General features: G+C 54.2%; 1 long non-coding RNA gene across 1 annotated transcript; it reads left to right on the top strand.

Annotated features, from left to right (window-relative positions):
- Positions 1-1,469: 1,469 nt before the first annotated feature.
- Positions 1,470-5,810, top strand: LOC135877576 (uncharacterized). Its single transcript, XR_010561372.1, has 4 exons — positions 1,470-1,602; positions 3,795-4,123; positions 4,800-5,110; positions 5,676-5,810. It is a non-coding gene; the product is annotated as an uncharacterized LOC135877576 (long non-coding RNA).
- The last annotated feature ends 2,971 nt before the right edge of the window (positions 5,811-8,781 follow it).

Below are 8,781 nucleotides of genomic sequence, written 5' to 3'. Positions count from 1 at the left end.
GAAGGGTGTATGGGGATAGATAGATAGATAGATAGAGAAGGGTGTATGGGGATAGATAGATAGATAGAGAAGGGTGTATGGGGATAGATAGATAGATAGATAGATAGATAGAGAAGGGTGTATGGGGATAGATAGATAGATAGATAGAGAAGGGTGTATGGGGATAGATAGATAGATAGAGAAGGGTGTATGGGGATAGATAGATAGATAGATAGATAGATAGAGAAGGGTGTATGGGGATAGATAGATAGATAGAGAAGGGTGTATGGGGGTGGGTAGATAGATAGATAGAGAAGGGTGTATGGGGGTGGGTAGATAGATAGATAGAGAAGGGTGTATGGGGGTAGATAGATAGATAGATAGATAGATAGATAGAGAAGGGTGTATGGGGATAGATAGATAGATAGATAGATAGAGAAGGGTTTTTGGGGGTGGGTAGATAGATAGAGAAGGGTGTATGGGGGTAGATAGAGAAGGGTGTGTGGGGATAGATAGATAGATAGATAGAGAAGGGTGTGTGGGGATAGATAGATAGATAGAGAAGGGTGTATGGGGGTAGATAGAGAAGGGTGTGTGGGGATAGATAGATAGATAGAGAAGGGTGTGTGGGGATAGATAGATAGATAGAGAAGGGTGTATGGGGATAGATAGATAGAGAAGGGTGTATGGGGGTAGATAGATAGATAGAGAAGGGTGTATGGGGGTAGATAGATAGATAGATAGATAGAGAAGGGTGTATGGGGATAGATAGATAGATAGATAGATAGATAGATAGATGGGGTGAATGGGGATAGATAGATAAGGTGCAAAGGCCGCTCATGACTACAGTCAATCTCTGGGGTTGTTATTCGTACACAAAGGAACTTCTTAACTTGATTCAATGTCAAATGTCACAGCCAGGAATGGGCCGGTCCTGATCTCTGCTTAGCCCAAAGGTGTGAACTGCAATTGGCAACACTTCATAAACAGCTGACACACTGTTGGAGCTGTCACATTCTAGAGGGGAAATGCCCAATGTCCCATTCTCCACACCCCAGAGTCAGCCAGTCCCCTGCCCTGGGGCTGGATTGGAGTCCGAGCCCCTGAGAGGAGAATCATAGGATATCAGGGTTGGAAGGGACCTCAGGAGGTCATCTAGTCCAACCCCCTGCTCAAAGCAGGACCAACCCCAACTAAATGGTCCCAGCCAGGGCTTTGTCAAGCCGTACCTAAAAAACCTCTAAGGAAGGAGATTCCACCACCTCCCTAGGTAACCCATTCCAGTGCTTCACCACCCTCCTAGTGAAATAGTGTTTCCTAATATCCAACCTAGACCTCTCTCACTGCAACTTGAGACCATTGCTCCTTGTTCTGTCATCTGCCACCACTGAGAAGAGCCGAGATCCATCCTCTTTGGAACCCCCCTTCAGGTAGTTGAAAGCAGCTATCAAATCCCCTCTCGTTCTTCTCTTCTGCAGACTAAAAGAGAGAGGGACCTGTGTGACATTCTCCACCCCGCTGAGCAGCCAGATTGAGGTGACAATCCCAAAGTCTCCAGAGTCAAGCACAGAACCCAGGAGTCCTGGCTCCCAGGCCCCACTGCGCCTCTGGGAATGATCCAGGGTATGTGTGGAATGTATACTGTCCCGGGGATGGACAGTTTTCAAGGCTCCGGGCTAGGTTTGTAGGAATGATAGGAGAATGCTGGTGAAATGCAGGAAGAATTGAGCAGATCTTGTCACCCGAGTGCAGGGCTGAGAGCCAGGACTCCTGGGTTCTATGCCTGGGTCTGCCATAGATGCTTCATGTGATTGGACAAGTCACTGCATGTCTCTGGGGCTCAGTTTCCCCATGTACAAAATGGGGAAGATAAAACTTGTCTGTTTACACTGTGAGCTCTTTGGCACTGGGACTATCTCTTGTCTGTGCAGCGCCTGGTACAATTGGGGCTCCCAAAACCCCTACCACTGAGCCACCCGCTTCCCCCCCAGTCAATGGCCCTTAGGAAGAGTCCAGCCCAGTGTTGAAGACAGGAGGAATCAATGTAGTCATGCTAAGTGAGGGCCATTAAAGGTACTTCAGGATCTTGATGGCCCATTGTTTTCTTGCCAATGAACTGTAAACTGGACTTGTTTTTCCTGTAAGCCCATGGGAAGGGGCTATCAGGGGTCTTGCAGAGTCATGTGACCATGTCACCTGATACTGGAATCCATCTTAAACCATGTACTTTTCCATGAGGAGCTGGGAAGGGGTCAAATTGAAACAGTGGACTCCCGCCTGATGCCAATCCTATTTAAGGGTGAGGAGTGAGATCATCCAGGTGGCCAGTTCTCCCTGGGGACCCCACCCAAGATGACTGCTGGAAACGTCTAAGGCTGACCAGGAGGAAGGGCTGGACCCAGGCTGGAAAGGTGTCCAGTCTGCGCAAAGATTATTAGAACCACATCTAGGGCGAGAACTTATTATTTGTAACCAGTTTTTAGTGAATCTAGTTTCGTTTGCATGTTCTGCTTATTTCTGCTTAGTAACCTGCTTTGTTCTGGCTCCTATCTCTTATGACCACTTAAATCCTACCTTTTATACTAAACAAAATCACTTTTGTTTGTTAATAAACCCAGTGTAGATCATTGTTACCTGGGGGGGAGGGGCAAGCAGCTGTGCATCTCTCTCTTTACTTTGAGAAAGAGGGCGAACAACATGAGCTTACCCTGTATAAAAGTTTATACCATCTGTAGTGAATGGAATGCAACCTGTTGTGTGTGTCCCGGGCTTCCATCACCCTGGTGTCTGGGCTGCAAACACAACTCCCATTCCATGGCTCTGCCTTGGTTCATGCTCCATCTGTCAGTCCTGCACCCTCACCCCACCTAACATGGGGCTGTGGGAGACAGACACTGAGGACACAGGGGCACTGGGAAGGTCTAGGTCAGGGGTTCTCAAACTTCATTGCACTGTGACCCCCTTCTGACAACAAAAATTACTTCACGATCCCAGGAGCGGGGACCAAAGCCTGGGCCTTGCCACCTCGGTCAGGGTATGGGAGGGGGAAAAGCCGAAGCTCAAGGGCTTTAGCCCCAGCAGGGGGACCTCTAATCCGAGCCCTGCCACGCAGGGCTAATACTGAAGACTGGGTCCCGCTCAGGGGTGAAAGTAACTTAAAGGACTTACCGGTACTCCGGAGTCCTGTGCAGGGGGCGTGGCCTCAACCGGAAGAGGCGGGGCCTTTAAATTCCCCGGGCCCTTTAAATCACCCCCTGAGCTCCCAGCTGCAGAGGCGGCTGGGAGCCTCAGGGCTCGGGGTGATTTAAAGGGCCCAGGGCTCCGACCGCTACCACAGCGGAGCTCCAGGCCCTTTAAATCACTATGGGAGCCCTGCCGCCGCTACCCCAGGGCTCCGGCAGCGGGGCTCGGGCGGCGCTTTAAAGGGCCAGGGGCTCCCCGCAGCGGCCGGAGCCCTGCCGCCGCTACCCCAGGGCTCTGCCAGCGGGGCTTAGGAGGTGATTTAAAGGGCCCAGGGCTCTGGCCACTGCAGGGAGCCTCGGGCCCTTTAAATCACCAGTCAGTCTGGTCCGGCACGGCGTACTGGCTCTTGCTGGTACGCCGTTCCGGGCCATACCGGCTTACTTTCACCTCTGGTCCCGCTACCCAAGGAGGTGGGGCTGGGGCTTTGGCTTTGGGCTCTGGGCCCAGCAAGTCTAACACCAGCCCTGGTGACCCCATTAAAATGGGGTTGTGACCCACTTTGGGGTCCTGACCCACAGTTTGAGAACCGCTGATCGAAGGCATCTGAGCAGGTTTCTCTTCTGGATCCTTAGATGGGGCAACTCCAGACTCTGCCTCAACACTGGAGAGCAGAGCCGAGACACCAGGACCTGCCGCATCAGTGGAGGGGAGCAGACCTGAGGCTCCAGAGACATCTCCCAACAAAGTTCCTGCAGATACGGTCCAGATACGGGAAACAGGAGCTGGGTCTCCATGGCCCATTCCATCCCTGACCACGGGCTGACTCGGCCGATGAGGAAGTCAGTCAGGGCCCTCCACATTCCCCTGGTTCTTCCATCCAGCGTCTCCATCTCCATACACCCGCTGCGCCCGAGCGCCTGCCCATCCCCTGTGTATTGTCCACCTGTGAAGGATGTGGAAGGTGCCAGGACTGTTTTACAAACACTTCATGTATTAGCTTTGTCAGACCTGCTTCCTGTACAGCCCCGGCTCCACACCTTGGCTGCTTTGCTCCAGCCCTATGCCCTGCCTGCCTTGAACCCCTGGCTCTGACCCTTGGTTGGCCTCCCGACCGCACCTCCGCTTCTGCCCTCCAGCTCTGCTTTGACCACTAGGCCAGACTCCTGCTCTGACCATGAGGTTGCACCACCTACATCTCGGTGTGGGACACCCAGCCCCGGGAGTGGGGAGTGGGGTCTGGGTAAGGGAAGCCTCCCTAAGTGTTAGCTGAGACAGAGGGGTGTGAACGGTTGGGTGGGTTAGATCCCTTTGCTTCTTAGGCTTTGGGCCCCTCCGTTGAGATGAACGGAGCTGGCGTTTGGAAAAGGCTGGTGTCTGTCCCTGTATTCACACACTGGCCTCAGCTCCCGGAGGTGAGCATGGCAGGGCCAGGCCCAGGCCCAGCTGCAGGAGGAATCACCGCTGGGACTATAGCTATTTCCCTGGTCTGTGACTGGGCGCATGGGGAGATTCTTCCTCAGGGGGGTGAAGCCTTGAGGCCTAAATCTTGGGAACGGAGACATAGAGGAGGCCAAGGTGCAGCTGGCGCTGAGCTGTGACGCCATCCTGGGTGGTGACGCCTTCGTGTCCGTCTGCAGGGAGAAGAGCCGTGAAGACGGTCCTGTCCTAGCTGAGAATCATGAACTTCAGAAACACGAACCTCAGGCTGAGGGATCTCTTGGAAATCAGTCCAGACAGCGTGAAGGACTCGACTCCTTATACCTGGGGAGACTTGCCTAGGCACTTCATAGAATCATAGAATATCAGGGTTGGAAGGGACCTCAGGAGGTCATCTAGTCCAACCCCCTGCTCAAAGCAGGACCAATTCCCAACTAAATCATCCCAGCCAGGGCTTTGTCAAGCCGGGCCTTAAAAACCTCCAAGGAAGGAGACTCCACCACCTCCCTAGGTAACGCATTCCAGTGCTTCACCACCCTCCTAGTGAAATAGTGTTTCCTAATATCCAACCTAGACCTCCCCCACTGCAACTTGAGACCATTGCTCCTTGTTCTGTCATCTGCCACCATTGAGAACAGCCGAGTTCCATCCTCTTTGGAACCCCCCTTCTGCTAGTTGAAGGCTGCTATCAAATCCCCCCTCACTCTTCTCTTCTGGAGACTAAACAATCCCAGTTCCCTCAGCCTCTCCTCATAAGTCATGCGCTCCAGACCCCTAATCATTTTTGTTGCCCGCTGCTGGACTCTTTCCAATTTTTCCACATCCTTCTTGTAGTGTGGGGCCCAAAACTGGACACAGTACTCCAGATGAGGCCTCACCAATGTCGAATAAAGGGGAACGATCACGTCCCTCGATCTGCTGGCAATGCCCCTACTTATACAGCCCAAAATGCCGTTAGCCTTCTTGGCAACAAGAGCACACTGTTGACTCATATCCAGCTTCTCGTCCACTGTGACCCCTAGGTCCTTTTCTGTGATATGTCTTTGAGATACTCCTGTCCCTCTTCTGCGCCGTAGGCTTCGGAGAGCTGCCAATCTCGCACCAACAGGTCCAGACCCTGCAACAGAGAGCGCAGGAGGAGGGTCACACTGGGGCTGGGAGCACAGAGAGGAGACCAGAGCTGGAGGCTGCTGCCGAACCCCGCCACCGACATCGAGATCCTGAGCATGACGTGAGCGTGGAGGTAGAATAATGGGAGCAGGGACTGGCTGTTTGTTCGGGGTTTGACCAGCACCTGGCACAATGGGGTTCTGGTCTAGGAAGGGGGGGTCTGAGGTGCTCTGGCAATAGAGACAATGAATAATAAGAATCAGGTGGGGGTGATGGGAGTGGGGGGTGGAACCAGCATTGGGTTGATGGGAAACGAGGACTCACCTGGATTGGGGGCAGACTGCAGGTCTCTCCGACCTCCTTCGCAACATGAACGAACATCTGCGATGCAGCGAGAGAGAGACAAGGAATTTTTTTTCCATCTTGAACAAAAGATCCCCCCACAGGTGACAAAGACGGAAAACTGAAGATTGAAACCTGAGAAACAATGATAGCTCCCTAAAAATGTGAAGAGAGACACCCAAGAGATACTAACATTTGGCTGTTCTTTGAAAATGGAAATTTTCATGAAAAGATTCTGATTTTGTCAGTTTTCCATTTTTCAGCAAAACTTTTATTTTCCATTTCTCCACACTGTCACTATGAAATAATCTGACAGCTAATGGTGGGTACTAAATAACCAACAGCTGGCAGCCAATAGTGACTAACAAGTAACCAATAATTGGCAGCTATTAATGAAGATAAAATTACCAATTATAGAAGTTAATCGGCCAAGTGAAGTAAAAGGCCTAACACACAACTCAATGGCATTTCTCTTTGTCTGTCTGTATCATGATAACTTTTTGAGACCACATATGATCAATTCGGAAATTTCAGGGGATGCGCTAGACATCAATGAGAAGAACCCCCACTCCTTCTGTCTCGCTCGCTCTCCGCACACACTCCCCCCTCTCCTGGGACTCACCGGCTGCCGCTGGGAGGAGCTGATGGGGCACAGCAGGGGTTGGTCCCTGGCACAAGGGGGCAGGGAGGGGTTGGTCCCCATACCGAGGGCCCAGGGCGGGGGCAGTGAGGGCACAGTGGGACAGAAGGAGGGGTGGGCAGGATCCCTTCCCCCCGGGCGGTGGCACCTTCTTCTTGGAGCCTGGTCCAGAAGCCAGCCACTGCTCTGTCAGGCTTCAGCAGCTGAGCAGAGAGCAGCTCCTCCATGTGGCTCCAGCTGCCCCCCAGTGGCAGAGGCCGGTTACTGTGACCAACCGGACTTTTGGTGTCCGGTCAGCTGTGCTGACTGGATGCTGCCAGGTTCCCTTTTCGACTGAAAACTGGACACCTGGCAACATAGGCCTGTGGTGAGGGAGCAGAGGCCCTTCCTGCGGAGGGCAAGCCTTATCTGGGGTGGGCGGGGTCTGTGGTTCAGGGGGCAGGGCCTTATCTGGGGTGGGCGGGGTCTGTGGTTCAGGGGGCAGGGCCTTATCTGGGGTGGGCGGGGTCTGTGGTTCAGGGGGCAGAGCCTTATCTGGGGTGGGCGGGGTCTGTGGTTCAGGGGGCAGGGCCTTATCTGGGGTGGACGGGGTCTGTGGTTCAGGGGGCAGGGCCTTATCTGGGGTGGACAGGGTCTGTGGTTCAGGGGGCAGGGCCTTATCTGCGGTGGGCGGGGTCTGTGGTTCAAGGGGCGGAGCCTTAGCTGGGGATCCCGTCCCCACTCACCTGGCGCTGGAGCCGGCGCAGCAGGCAGTGCATCAGGAAGGATTTGCCCCGGCGTTGCTCCCCGATGATGGACACCAGGCAGACGGGGGCGTCCCCCACCCCACACTACTCCAGGCAGCGGCTCAGGGCCTCCTCGTCCAGGATCAGGCCCCCTTCTTCGTCCAGACGCACCAGCTGCACCGGCGCCCCGGCTCCGGCTGAGCCCCCGGCCCCTGCTGCTGGGAGAGAGCAGGGTCAGAGCTGGGACCCCACCCCTGAGCCAACTAGGCTCCTGCCCCTCAGATCAGATCCTCTTGAGCCGTTTCCACCCCCCGTGAGCCAGCCAGTCCCCTGTCCCCCAAATCAGAGGTTGCGCCCCCTAGGGAGGAAAGGCCCCGTGTCCCATTCCCCACCCCCTGATCCAGCCAGTCCCCGCCCTGGGGCCTGTGAGAGCCTGCACCCCTTTCCCCTGATTCAGCCTGTCTGGTCTAACTGGCTCCATCTCTTCCCGCAGGGGTGCTGTGATTTTCTCCCCCAGGGCTCTCAGCCTCGTATCCGGGATCATCCTGTCCCTGGAGCAGGGAGCCCGGCACTCAGGGCAGCTGGGTCCCCAGGCCGAGATCCCGCGCCAGTGAGCCACGAGGCAGCCCTGGCAGAAGTTGTGGCCGCACTTGATCGAAATGGGATCATCCAAGACATCCAGGCAGATGGAGCAGGTGATGTCCTCCCGGAGTTGCTGCATCTCTCCAGACCCGCTGAGTGGGGGGAACCTACTGGGTCAGGACCTGGCACCCGGAGCAGAAGGGCTCTGCTGCAGGATGGCTGATCTGTAGCCCAGGTGTGCCCCTTCCTGGCAGCAGGAGTCTGGGGAGGAGCGGGAGAACATGGGAATATTTCTGTGAACAAGCTGCGTGACTCAGTTTACCTGCCCACTTTGTGTTCCTGTCCCCCGGGCAGCACCAGAGCGAGAACACGGATTCCAAGAAGTCATGGCAGAGATTGGTAGATTCCCAGGCCAGGAGGGTCCAAGGCTGAGCTCCTGGATAACAGGCCAGAGAACTGCCCCCAGTTAATTCCTGTTTGAACGAGAGCAGATCTCTTAGAAACACATGCCACCTCGATGAAACACATCCCACCGCACTCCTTGGTACATTGTTCCCATGGTTAATTCACCTCCCTGGTAAATACGGACATCTTCTTTCCAGGCTGAATGTGTCCAGCTTCAACTTCCAGCCAATGGATCATGTTACAGCTTTCTCTGCTAGCCTGAAGAGACCATTATTAAATATTTGATCCCCGTGTAGGTGCTTCTAGACTGGAGTCAAGTCACCCCGGGAGGTGGGAGCTTCTCTTTGCAAAGCTAAATAGCTTGAGCTCCTGGGGTCT

This window comes from Emys orbicularis, chromosome 4 (assembly GCF_028017835.1).
Source record: "Emys orbicularis isolate rEmyOrb1 chromosome 4, rEmyOrb1.hap1, whole genome shotgun sequence".
NCBI lineage: Eukaryota > Metazoa > Chordata > Testudines > Emydidae > Emys > Emys orbicularis.
This window is presented reverse-complemented; position numbering and strand designations above follow the sequence as displayed.